The sequence below is a fragment of the Elgaria multicarinata genome, chromosome 2 (genome assembly GCF_023053635.1).
Source record: "Elgaria multicarinata webbii isolate HBS135686 ecotype San Diego chromosome 2, rElgMul1.1.pri, whole genome shotgun sequence".
Taxonomy (NCBI): Eukaryota; Metazoa; Chordata; class Lepidosauria; order Squamata; family Anguidae; genus Elgaria; species Elgaria multicarinata.
In genome coordinates this window covers 33431051-33445641 of record NC_086172.1, presented here as the reverse complement: position 1 = coordinate 33445641, position 14591 = coordinate 33431051, and positions in this window count along the sequence as shown.

Sequence of the window (14591 nt, the reverse complement as noted above, 5' to 3'; positions counted from 1 at the left end):
TGTATTTTAATCTTATATCAATTTTGCTGTGTGGTTTTATCCTGGTTGTGCTTTTTGTACTGTATTTTGTAATTGTGTTTTTAACCTGTTGGGTGTTTTATTGTGGTTTTAATTTTTGTGAACTGCCCAGAGAGCTTCGGCTATTGGGCGGTATAAAAATGTAATAAATAAATAAATAAAAACACACTTTTTGGGGGGCAACAATATTTCTAGAGAAAATTCATGTCTTTAAAAAAAAAAAAAAACCACAGATATGCTTTAAAATTATTTTCCATAAGCCATGAAAAGAGATAACTTTTCTTTTTCTTTTTCTCTTTTTCATAAAAAAGCATGCAACATTCTTCAGGTTCTTGTCTTGCCTTGCCTTTTCATTTTTCACTTCTAATCTTTACAACATATACTGCAGTGAAAACATTACTGCTAATGTAGCTACAGCCAGGGAAGAAGTTTCAGACCAAGGGTAAAACAGCTATTTTCTGGAAATGTAATCCAAACTGTTTATGAGGCAAGGGGGAAAATGGGTTAGTGGGGAAGCTGAAATCCTGTGCCACTGACCCAGGGGAAGGAAAACAAAATCTTTCCTCTCTTATTTTAGCTAGATCATGGGGAAAATGTGCATGAGATTCACCAGCTCTAGTCAACAAACTTTTTTGGTTTGACCTACTCTTAGAAAACGCCTACTGCTTAGGACTACATCTACCACTGTGTTAATATTGTAAATAGGCCTGGTGAATCGTGCTGTATTCCATTAAAACAGACCATTGTCCAAATAAACTGATCTTCAGATGGCACTGTGTGGGGAAGTACAGGGAACTGAAGATCAAGCTGAACTATGAGATCATACCATTTATCCTCATTGCCAGGAATTGATTGGTTCCTATTATGCAGTGATTTTGAACTATTGGGTAGTCTAATTTTATTTGTACTAAGGGACTGCAATTTTATGATCTGAGGAACTCTTATAATTCCTTGCCAGCCTATATTTCCCATGTTAAAAGTAACATCTTCATGTCCAGCGCAAGGATCTTTGCCCTAGAAAACTTTGTGGGATAGCAAGACAAGAAAAAGCATAGACAGTTGTATCAGTCAAATTCCATAGGTTGTATCCCAGTGGTGATTTTGTGCTAGCAAGAAGTGTGATTTGAGATAGTGTTTAGATCAGAGATAGGATTTTAGGAGGTCTGTGGCAATTTGCTAAGTGATTGTTGCTTGTGAGTACTGTGTATGAGAGAACATATATTGGTAGTGCCATTAAGAGTTACTCGTTTATTATTCAACATTAAGCCATTAAGAGTTACTTGTTTGTTATTCAACAACTTATTACTGTAATTAATAAAGCTTTGTTTGTAACATCCTAGGCCTTCTGCTCTTGACTATGTAAGAGGGAAGTAATAAAAGGAACAGTATAAGGTTATAAAATAACGTCTGTGTGTCCTCACAGTTTGAGGATAGGGTAAAAAGGGTTGGGCCTGAATCTTAAAGGGTCTGGTGGCAGTGAAATTCACTGTGTGTGAGAACAGTGGGGTGAGAAAGGACTTAGAGAAGTGAAATTCTGTCAATGCAGAAATTCCTCAATGCAGGAATCCACCCTAAAGCATCCCTGTCAGATGGCTGTCCAGCTGCCTCTTGAATGCCTCTAGTGTGGGAGAACCCACAACCTCCCTAGGTAACTGGTTCCATTGTCGTACTGCTCTAACAGTCAGGAAGTTTTTCCTGATGTCCAGCTGGAATCTGGCTTCCTGTAACTTGAGCCTGTTAATCATTGTGGCTTGACCTTAACTTGACCTATCTTAATCATTGTGAGGTGGCTGAGGGCTCTGTCTGTATTTTATTTTCTATTACTCATCTCACCATTGCTCTACAGTGTCCCAGGCTGCCTGCACCTCCTGATCTGAACATTTCCCATGGGAGGAATAAATTCATTGATGTCTTCCCCTGAGCAGGAAGTTCAGGAAGCCAAGGAGGCTACAGGCTGTCTGAGAGATGATTGTACAATGAAAGACAGGACACTCACACACACTCCTCAGACATCTCATAAGTAAGGGAAGCACAAGCACTCTTAACCAAAACCATGAGAACAGGGTTAGCTGATGAAAAGGGGGAGTACAAGAGACCTGATGCCAAATATAAAGATACCGGCAGGCTTGCCCATAAATATGGCTTTAGCTACATTTGATTTCTTATTGCTTTATTTGTTCATATTTTGATGTGTTTTGAAAGACATTAGATTTTATATTTGTTAACAGCCTGTTTGCATCATGACTTCTTTTGTGTGGTGTTTTACTGTATAGGAGCCCTAATACTGGCTATCTGAACAGCTGAGCCAGGGACAAATCTGGTGAGTCAGTCTAGAGCAGAACATTGGCCCCATTCAGACGACATGCTAAACCACGTTGCTTAACCACAAAATGGTTAACGAAATGCTTAACCGTGGTTAACGGTGTTGTCTGATGCATGTTTTCCCTAACTATCTGCCCTGTTAACCACATAGGCCTGGTTCAGACAACACTCTATAGCATGCTGCTTAACCCTTAACCATTTTGTGGTTAAGCAGCATGGTTTAGTGTGTTGTCTGAACCAGATCTATGTGCAACATGGTTAGCTGCACTAATCATGGCTAAAAAGTGTTGTCTGACACATATCTGGGGTTAAGGAACATGGTTAAGGGTTTAAGGGGTTAAGGCATAGAGCTCCCAGTACAGAGTTGCCTAACTAGGTGGAGCTGTTCTAGCCAGCGGGGTCTATGGCTGCTCTGAACTGCTGGTTGATACGCTCTCTGCGGCTGCCATTTCGCATTTTGCATTAGTTTTTTTGGAGCGATTTTTTGCTCTTCCTAGCAGAGCATGCTTACAGTAGAGCTTTTCAAATCCCCGCTTGCAATTTCCCCATACAAAGCATCTGGTTCTCCTACCTCGTTGAAGCGCCATTACTAGGGTGACCATATGAAAAGGAGGACAGGGCTCCTGTATCTTTAACAGTAATGTAGAAAAGGGAATTTCAGCAGCTGTCAATTGAAGAGGGTGAAATTCCCTCTTCATCACAACAGTTAAAGCTGCAGAAGCCCTGCTCTCTTTTGTATCTGGCCACTCTACTATAGCTAGTGTAGCTTTAACTGTTGTGATGAGGAGGGAATTTCACCTTCTTTAATTGACACCTGCTGAAATTCCTTTTTCTACATTACTGTTAAAGATACAGGAGCCCTGTCCTCCTTTTCATAGGGTCACCCTCGCCATTACAGTCCTCAGATTCTGATTACTGTGGTGGCACTGCCTGATAGCGCAGCCGTCCCAGAAGGCTTCCACCTGCCTTGTGATGACTGTAGAGGTATAGCAGGCATGGCGATGCAGAAAGCAAAGGAACCGCTCACTAAATGGGGCGATGCATGTATGTAATTGCTGATTTCATTGGAGCCTGCACTACAATGATGGCTGTAACTGCCAGGACTCCTAGCACTAGGGCTGCTGGGATTCAGGGTGGATCAGTTGGAGGAATCAGGTGTTCCACTAACTACTTTGTGGTTAGTGTGTGGTTAAGGAAAACTTAACCACCCAGAGAGCTTTGGCTATTGGGCGGTATAAAAATGTAACAAATAAATAAATAAATAACCACAAAAGGGTTAAAAGTGTTGTCTGCAAGCATTCTGCATGCGGTTAGAATTAACCACAGCTGAACATAGTTAAGCTAACCACAAAGCCCAGAGTGTCGTCTGAACCAGGCCATTGTAAAGACTGGCAGATTCTGATGGGTTATGGGCTGCAACTGGTAGATTTGGAGTGGAGTCAATAGAAAAAAATTGTTGAGCTGGTTCTGATATTTACTGGCTTTTCAGCCCAGCTGCCTGACAAAATGAGCTTTTATTGGTCAGAATGGAAAATTCCGGATAGTTTGTAACATTAAATGAAGGGGTGAATGCAAAGGTCTGAGAAACTGGAGAATCCAACCAATGGTGGCCAATCAGGGCAATGTTTCATTGTTTTTTTCAAGGGTTCCAACATTCCTACAATGCGTTCTGGATGGGAGTAGGGAAAAGGCCATGCAAAACTGCAATATATATTTGAGAAGCATTTAATACCAATTATTCTCTGCTTCTTTCTCACAACAGGATAAAAAAGCTCCCCAACATTCAAATACCTCTGGGAGCCATATGACCATTTTTTTACATTCTAAACTGCCACCATTGTATTGTCACCCAGGCCCTGGAGCCCAATTTTCTGCTTTCCTTCACATGTGCAAGTACAGTGGTGTGGGCAAGTATAAGCATGTTTCTAGAATTCGTGGAGAGGTCATCGTGGACAAAAACAGGAGGCTGGGGGTGGTGGTTACTTGAACTGCTTGTTGTGGTTTCGACATCAACAATAAAACTGGCAATAAATTTAACGAAAGTTGAGGAATGCTTTCCAGTCATACCCTCTAGTACTTTTAAAGTTACAACCATGGGAAAGGCCAGAAGGAAAAACAGAATAAACTATTGCCATTTGATTTACATTGAGAATGATGTTCCAGAATATTCACCGTTTCTCCCTTTTTTTACCCCCCTGAACGGCCTTTTGCCTTAGGTAGACCTACCGATTAGCCCGCGATGGAGGAGGGAAGATCTCGCGTTGTGTTTATCGCGAGATCCCTCCTCTGTTTACATGCGACGCACGATGACCTCAGAAGGAGAGGTGTCGCGCCCGCCATTTTTTTTTAAAAAAAAACCTTAAAGGGGCAGCAGCGCATGGACGCTCATGCACAAACGTTAAGTATTTTTTATACTGTTAGTTTTACCCTACCCAGCACCTGTTTACCCTACCCTGTGCCTGTTTGCTTTCTCTTCCCCTCCTTATTGTTTTATTATGGTTTTATTAGAATGTAAGCCTATGCGGCAGGGTCTTGCTATTTACTGTTTTACTCTGTACAGCACCATGTACATTGATGGTGCTATATAAATAATAATAATAATAATTATTATTATTATTATTATTATTATTATTATTATTTAAATTACTTTCCCCGCTCCCCCCACCCTACCCCGATGGGTGCCCTGTGCACAGCTCCCAGCTCTTCACAAGAAATCACGCGGATCTGGGTCAACCCGCGGCACCCAGCCACATATTCTGTGGTCTCAGGCTCAGCCTGGGACCACGGAAAAACCGGGGCCAAAGTGGAGGGCAAGATAAAGAAGCAAGGGAGGGATCATCATGTGGACGCACAGGGACGGTCCTGGGGATCACCCCAGGATAAAGCCCCGTCTAGCTATGGCCTCTGTCTCCTCCCACCATCTGGAGCAGATTTTGAAGGAACACAGTGGGCTGCAGAGTGGAACTGGCAAAACAGTCTTGCTCCACTTTCCATCTATTTAATAACCAGTCATGATTATTAAAGCACTTGCCGCCTTTAAATGTTTTGATCAGATTAGAACCACTCCCATGTTTGTAAATGCTGAGTACTAAAGACATTGTATCTGATGATGACCACACCGATGATGATGATGATGTGAAACAATTACTCTTAAGGTTAAAGTAGGTTTGAGAATGCTAATTAATTACATGGATAGTTGATCAAAACTGAGAGGAGTTTTTTTTAATGGTATAAGTAGGTCAATAAGTGAATCATAGGGATAACCAGCTGTACTGACCCAAACCAAATCAAAAATGGAAAAGTCCAAGTTAACACATTTTTCTTTTATTTACTCATTTCCCCTTTGCACCACCCTTCCCTCCAAATCCAAAGTGTCCAAGCATGAAGATAAATTAACAATACAGAGTCAGAAAAAGCCAAGCGGGTGAATTCTTCTCTTTCAAAGTAAATGTAAGCCGCGGGAGTAGAATATTATCATCTGCTTTGGGTAAACTGTCACTTATTTTTTAAAAAAAAGGATAGAAAGGTAGGATACAATTCTTAAAAATAAATGCAAAATAAATGAACTGCCATGTTTACATAAGTTGATACCCAACCTGTTTTAGGCTTAATGCCACCCAGCTCTGCATTCAGTTTTGCTTGAAGTTGTTAAAAAAAAATCTTCTCATCATTGTATTGAGCTGCAAATCATATGCATTCTACACTGCAGAGGCGAGCTCTCTGCACATGCATAGAAGCTGTTTGCCAGACCATGTTGGACCTCTGTGGGTACTGAACAGATCAATTCCTGCTGAATGAGTGTAGTAGGGGCATTGCAAGGAGATGCCAAGCAAGAATAATAAACTAATGGCTTGTACATCCTCTTTGCACCATTTTGATGCAACATCTGAGATGGATACATTATATTTATTTATTTATTTAAACATTTATACCCCACCCTATATCACAAGGACCTCTGGGCGGCGTACAGATAAAATCATACAACTAATATAAAACAATAAATATACACAGCTAAAAACAAATTAAACCATGAATAAGCTAAAAATAGTACAAAATTTAAAAACAGTAAAACCAATTAAACCAATTAAAACTATATATAGGCTTGGTGAAAATTAGCCACCAAAGGCTTTGTTTAAAAAACATGTCTTAACTTGGCGCCAGAATAAATCAACGTTGGCACTAGTCGGGCGTCCAAAGGGAGGGCATTCCACAGAGTGTCATAACAGAGAAAGCCCTCTCTCTTGTCCCACCATAGCGTATGTCTCATGTTGGTGGGACGTGGAGGAGGGCTCCTCCAGCAGACCTGAAATCTCGGGCAGGCATATATAGGGAGAGGCCCTCTCTCAAGTATTGAGGTCCCAAGCCTTTTAGAGCTTTAAACATCATTACCAGCACCTTGAATTCCATCCGGAAGTGTATAGGCAGCCAGTGCAATTCCTTTAAGACTGGTGTTATGTGGTCTCTGTAACATGTACCGGTCAGCAGTCTAGCTGCTACATGTTGCACTAGCTGCAACTTCTGAGTCATCTTCAAGTGCAGCCCCACATAGAGTAGTCTAATTTGGAAGTTACCAATGCGTGCACTACTGTGGCTAGGTCATCCCAGTCCAGGAAAGGCCATAGCTGGTGGATCAGCCAAAGCTGACCCCAAGTACTCCGGGCCACGGAATCCATCTCAACCTCCAGTGACAAAGATGGATCTAGGAATACTACCAAGCTATGCACCTGCTCCTTCAGAAGGAGTTCCACCTCATCCAGAACAGGTCGCTTACGCAATTCCTGGACTTGGGAACCACCAATCCACAGAGCTTCCATTTTATCAGGATTCCGCTTCAGTTTATTGGCCCTCATCCAGCCCATTACATCCTCCAGGCACTGGTCCCCCACCTTCACCGCCCCAGCTGACTTCAACGACAAGGAAAAGTAGAGCTGAGATTCATACATTACAGATCTGCATTGAGTCATGAGGAGATGCATGGGCTGTGCTTCGCATAAGCCTTCTGAAATGTGGATACAGATGACCTAGCATCAAAGGCATCCTCACTCTGTTGGCCCTATACATTTTTCTGCATGAAGCAGAGCCCAAATAGCGTACACACACCATGCTAGGAAAAATGCTTGGCAGGGCTGACCCTTTATTATGAAACCATCTCAGAACTCTTGCAGTACACAAAGCAAACATATAAACAAAGACAGCTTACTTTGAAGTTTCTACTGCAGGTGCTTGTCATTAATGAAAAGACAAGCTGCTTTGTAACTTAAAGCTGCTTTGCCTTTTCAGCTGCTCGAGCTCTAGTGCTAGAAAGAAACTGGCTTCATGGAGTTTCTCCTATATATATTCCGGCATCTCTCCTGTAGCTTAGAAGCATTTGATTTTTCTGAGGGGATGGCTTAGTAATATATAAAACTCTGTTTCTCCTTTATTAGATTGATAACTGGCAAATAGAGAGAGAAAACGTGGAGGCAGTGACAGACTTTGTATTTCTGGGCGCAAAGATTACTGCAGACGCTGACTGCAGCCAGGAAATTAGAAGACGTTTACTTCTTGGGAGGAGAGCAATGACAAATCTTGATAAAATAGTTAAGAGCAGAGACACCACACTGACAACAAAGGTCCGCATAGTTAAAGCAATGGTATTCCCCATAGTAACCTATGGCTGCGAGAGCTAGACCATAAGGAAAGCTGAGCGAAGGAAGATAGATGCTTTTGAACTGTGGTGTTGGAGAAAAATTCTGAGAGTGCCTTGGACTGCAAGAAGATCAAACCAGTCCATACTCCAGGAAATAAAGCCAGACTGCTCACTTGAGGGAATGGTATTAAAGGCAAAACTGAAGTACTTTGGCCACATAATGAGAAGACAAGATTCCCTGGAGAAGAGGCTGATGCTAGGGAAAGTGGAAGGCAAAAGGAAGAGGGGCCGACCAAGGGCAAGATGGATGGATGATATTCTGGAGGTGACAGACTTGACCTTGGGGGAGCTGGGGGTGGCGACAGCCGACAGAAAGCTCTGGCGTGGGCTGGTCCATGAAGTCACGAAGAGTCAGAAACGATTGAATGAATAAACAACAAAGATCTGAATTTGGCCAAGAACAAATTAAATTGATGCATCTCCTCTAATCACTAAAAAAAATAAAAAACACCCCACTGAATTGCTACACTCGGAACTAAATTCTTACTTTACCCTAGATTTATACCTCCAAACTAGGATGGAATCACACCTATTGACATTCCCATCTATTTTTTAATTAATTTGTTCTTTGTAGAACTTATGAATCTAACACCATATTGATCAGGATGGATCCATCTCAGATATCCTCCCCTCTATGCATTGGGGATGTATGAGAAATTCATTACAATTAGTTTAAGACCAGGATTTACCCAGTTCATATTTTCTGGGCCGAATACAGATTGGACATAATCTGCCGTCAAAGTCCATACATCGCCAAGCTGGCAATGTGATTTACTGACTAAAAAAACAAATGTGTTCGATAGCATATGTACAATTGAAAAATGCTCATGAAAAAAATGTGCTTTTGAAAAATGTGCACAAATATGCTTTAATCAATAGGAGACGAATGTGTATATTTCCGAGATGCAAACACTTGATGCACACATTTAGAAAAAGGATGCACAAAAATACATCTGGATGTTATGCAAAACGAAAAAGGAAAGATCGCAACCTTATTCAGACTCCAGTCAGAATGAGCTTCAAGATGGAATTCAGAGTACTTTGGTGAGCTCAAATTTTGCTGATTCACACATCCCTACGTCCACGATCCCAAGACACTCAATACTCCTTATTCTGTATTCTGCCCAAAGAAAAGGGAGCTGAAAAAGGAATCCCAAAGACATGCATATTTTCCTTGGGCAACCTCTCTGGACTCACAGAAATCTCAAAATGGAGATGTAGTTCTCAGATAGGTAATGCAAACAAGGAGAACCAAGCTTCAGGGAGGAATTCAGAAACCCTCAACGAGCTCCAGCATTGCATGTTCGCCCATTGCTAATATTTATATAGAATAAAGATGGCTAAGAACATTGAGAAGAGCCCTGCTGGATCAGACCAAAGGTCCATGTAGACCAGCACTCTGTTCACACAGAGGCCAACCAGCGGTCAGCCAGGGACCAACAAAGCAGGACAGAGTGCAACAGCACCCTCCCACCCATGTCCCCCAGCAACTAGTGCACACAGGCTTACGGTCTTGGATACTGGAGATAGCACACAACCATCAGGGCTAGTAGCCATTGATAGCCTTCTCCTCCAGGAATTTATCCAACCCTCTTTTAAAGCCATCCGAATTAGTGGCCATTACTACATCTTGTGGTAGTGAATTCCATAATGGCATTCTATCCTCATCAGTATATTGTAAGACACTTAAGTTCTATAATAATAACAACAACAACAACAACAACAACAACAACAACAACAACAACAGATGGGAATGTGACATTTTCAGATGGTAGGTATAGGAAGTAAATATTTTAATGTTCACACACACACACACACACACACACACACTATCCCCTGCATATATACAACTAGTGTATCAGAAAGAAAGTTGTAGCCTTGCTTTTCCATAACATGTTACTTAGGTCTGTGTGGGGTGTATTTTAAGTGGAGAACCAGTGAGGAATGATACTACCCAGCAATAGACACGTTGTGTGTGGTCTTTGTGCATCTGTTTTTGTTCTAAGAGAACTAGAACTTATTGAGCTTCAATGGCATGTGGACATTTTATAGTGAAGCTGCAAAGGCTTGTGAGAGTTGCTCAGTGGTGGTACAATAAAATGTCAACACCCATTAAAATAATCTGAACCTGAACACACCATAAAGCAACCTCTAAACAGTTCTGGACGGTAAAATGGAGTTCGTTTGATGATTGGGATGACAAAATGAGATAATAAATACCCCAAACTTGTTCACAGCTGCTGTTTCAGTCTTGTAAGGCACCCAAGGTACTGAATCAGAGAACTTGTAAGGCATCCAGGGTACTGAACCATCTTGAAAGCCAAGGGATCTGCTGGTCTGAAGTCATCTCTATTATAGCACCATCACTGTGGATGACTGGAGGATGCTATTACAATTTCCCATTCAGCAGGAATCAAATAAGACAAGGAACCAGTACTGGCCAAGCCAAATTTCCCTTTCTCATTTTGTCTTCCTTTCCATTTGTGGCAAAATGGGAGCCATTTTTCTGATTGAGAGGACAACATGAAGGGCCTACCAGTAGTGTCAATATCAAAGAGAGCTCTTTATGGTGGAACACTCCCTCTCCCCACCCCGCCCCACCCCACCCCAAGAACTCAACTAGGAGTTCCCCAAGTAATGATGCAGCAGCATTCCAGATGGCTTCTGGGAAGGAGTAAATAATGACTACCAACTGCCAGCCACTAGGAAACACTCTTTTCCACAACCACTGCAAAACTAGCTGGGGTGAACACAACAAAGATAGGGGAATAATGTCTCTTCTCTATTTGCCTCACATTCCCTGAATTTTGAGCTGAAATTTCTCATCTGAGAACTCTCATCTTAGCGCACATTCCTGCTGACCATATACTGCCTCTCTCTGCCTGATTCTTCTGTGTGAACAACTTATTGTTGCTCAGGTGAAGGCTGAGGTGCTAATAGACCAGTTCCCTCACTGATACATGCATAACTGAGGGTTCTTCTCTTCGTAATTCCTCACACAATTTAATATTTTTAGCTCAGAATCAATTCCTGTTGAATTCAGTGCAGATAAAACCCAAGAAACAGTGTGTATGGTTTGCAGTCTTTTAATACTAATACAACCTTGCAACTTGTTCTCTGGCAATATAATCTTCTAGCAAAAAAGGTGAATTTGTAAGAACCTCATCTTTTAAATGAAAAATATTTGGATCCAAGCATACTGTCTTTATCAGCAGCTTTAAACTGCAATGCATCTGAATTCTATCTTTGCTAATTTGCAGAAAATAATAATTATTGTTTCTCTAGGCTCAGGAAGTGGAGGACATACACCTTTTCATTCACAAGATAATGGTTATAGATATTCACATATATTAACATTCTTCTGTAGGGGAAGGGAAAACTGTGTGCATATTATTATTATTATTATTATTATTATTATTATTATTATTATTATTAGCATTAGCATTTGTATACCACCCCATAGCTGAAGCTCTCTGGGTGGTTTACATAATATTAAACCACTTAAAAACAGCTTATATCCCTAGCCCACCATTCCCTATTTGTAGCTTATATCCTCAGCCCACTGTTCTTGCTTACAAGAATAAAGAGTACAGCATTAATGTGCGTAGTGCTTTATAGAATACAAGAGGACAGGCCTTTGTAGTCAATAATTTGACACAGGGGAGACAACAGAGCAAGTGGAGGGAAATGGAGCAACTCACAAACTGAGGACAGAAGGGCTTGTAAATAGTCTCCGTAAGTTATGACTTCAAAATGGGGTTTGCTCTGATACTCCATATGGGGAACCAAAGTCTGAGGTAAAATATTTTGAAAATGCATTATTAATATAAAACTAAGGATGTGTTTAGAACGATCATACCCACCTATAAAGAACACTAACTATGAGATGGGAAAAGGTCAGCTGTAGCTGAAGCCTGATCTACACCAAGCAGATATTCCACTATGAAAGTGGTATGAAAGTGGTATATAAAATGTAGGAACCACAGTGCTGCTTTATAGTGGTATTGAAGTGTACTGACAACTGTTGGGGCCCATTGACACATACCGTATACTGTTTTTATACCGCTTTCATAGTGCTATATCCTGCTTGGCGTAGATGTGTCAATGGGCACAGTTGTCAGTGTACTTCAATATCACTATAAAGCAGTAGTGTGGCTCCTGCCTTTTATATGCCACTTTTATACCATTTTCATAGTGGAATATCCTGCTTGGTGTAGATGAGCCCTATGCTACTTCACTGTAAGCAGCCAAATCTGTCAGTTGCTACAAAAAAGCTGTTATGGCCATAGTGGCTCACAGCTAAACAGGAGGATTGAAAAGGTGAAGTTTTAGTAGGTCATTTATGAACATTCTATTGGTTCTCATTGGCTCATATTTATTGGCCAATGAGGTGGCAGGTACTGATGTAATTGTTGGGTCTTTGGCAGAGTCAGAAGTACCATTAGACAGAGTGAGGCAGGCTGCCACAGTTGACAGATACTGGGGTATATAAAGTAGTAGTGATGTGGAGTAGTGCCATAGCTAAGTGTGCTATGTGATTTCCCCACAACTCTTTAACTAGTCTGCTGCGCTCAGGTGTCACTGGTGGATGCTGTCCCGTTGCAGGTGCTGAAGTAAGATTTAACTGCCAGTCTGGTCAGTTTCTTGTCTCTTTCTGTGGCATCTTGTCCTTAGCCTCTGGCCAAAAAAATGTCTTGGACCAGCCCTGGTCATTGTTCAGAAGGTCCTGACTGAAACAGAAGATAATGGTTTGGTGTCAGTGGAGAAAAAAAACTGAAGAAGATGTCCATAGGAAGTGGAAGAAGCTGTGAGAGCTAGCCAGGTGAGGAAGACTATGGAGTCAATTCTCCAAGATCGCTTCTGGCCAGCGACAGTAGCAGGCAGTTTGCCTCAGGAAGCAAGACTTCAGAGGAGGCAAATGTTGTCACCATCTTGACTGCAAGTGATTGACCAGAGGGAAGACTTTAGGGGAAGCTAAAGTAAACCTGTCAGAGAAAGAGCATCAGTCGTAAGGAGTTGAGAATTCAGTGTATTGAGAAACTCTGCTTAACCATGTATCCTTTCAAGACCAGAGAGAGAACTTCAACTCTTGTCCTTTGTGTCATTCTAAATTGGGTCAAGGACAATTGGTATATGTGTTCTATTTACAGAAGTGAACTTACTGAAATAACAGCATCCTTAAAGTGAAAAGGGGATATTATCAATACATTTCAGCTGCTGAAATGTATTGATAATATCTAATCATATGTAATATTGTAAGTAATATTGTAAGTAAAGTTTAAAAATCTTTGGATAAGGAACAGTAGATAAAAATGGTAAATAAACAAACTATTTATTTATTTATTTATTTAAAAAAAAAGTTTGTTCATGCCATCCCTAAAATGTAATGCCCTGCTACTATAATATTGGTGTTGCACTAAGGGGTAGGTTTTATTTGGGCTTTTATGGTGGCAATGGAATTTAAGTGATGAGGAATTACAGTAAATTTAAAAGACAGATAGAGAAAGGACTGGTAGCCAGATCCTTGACAATTTGGTGATAGATCCAGTGGGACCTAGTCACATCTTCATATTTGTTGTCCTAGCAGGACCTAGTCCAGTGGGACCTAGTCACATTATCACATTTGTTGTCCTAGCAGGAGGATTATATTATTTGGTGGGATCATAAATGACCCATTCTCCCACAGTCCATGTTGGAGTCTGTGATATGTGGATGTACCCTTAAGAGGCCTGCAGCTGCTAGTCTCCAGGTCCTCATCGAAGGCCTGGGTGGGGCCTGTGTCTTATCCACTTGGTGGTGTGGGCTTTGCTGCAGGGAGTTTGGTGTGTCACTGTTCCAGGAGGTTTCAATAATAAAGGAATCCAGCAAGGAAAAGGCTCTGAAGTTATTGCCTGGTAGTCTAGGGGCAAGCGGCAGGCTGAGCAGGTAAGCTCACCCCTATGGTCCTTATGCCTGTGGGATACCACAGAGTCAAGCTGAATAATATACTAATGTAGGAATGCCATTGTGATGTTCTGCTGTATTATGCTTATTTATGTAGTGTAAGCATTTGAAATGTTTTAGGAATGTCTATTGCTTTAAAGAATGTTAAATGATTATAAATGTACTCACTGTGTTTATGTTTCAGGGACCAAGATGTGAGAGTGAGCGCTGATTGGCTGGTAGTTGGAGTGGCTGGATTGGTAGATAGCAGGGAATGGGAGGAGTTAGCTGAGTGTGTGTATATATTGAAGTGCTGTGAGAGTAAGAGAGGGGTTTTGGGGATTTGGGTCTGTCAGGGTAATTTGAAGAAGGAATAAAGTGGTTTATTATTTTGGTGGATTGAGGGAGAAGTGATAGAGTAGGCTTTTACAACTGAAACTTACTCCTTGTTAATAAACATTTATTTTAATTCACACTGTTGTGATTTATAAGGTATCTGAGTGGGGTACACATTTAATTGGTGGCAGCAGAAGGGAAGGCAAAAGTTTAGGGTGCTGAGGTGGGCTGCTGTGGGGCCTGAAGAGAGGGCACACCACAGGGACAGTATGCAGCATCTATACCCCCTTTTTGATGTACCCTC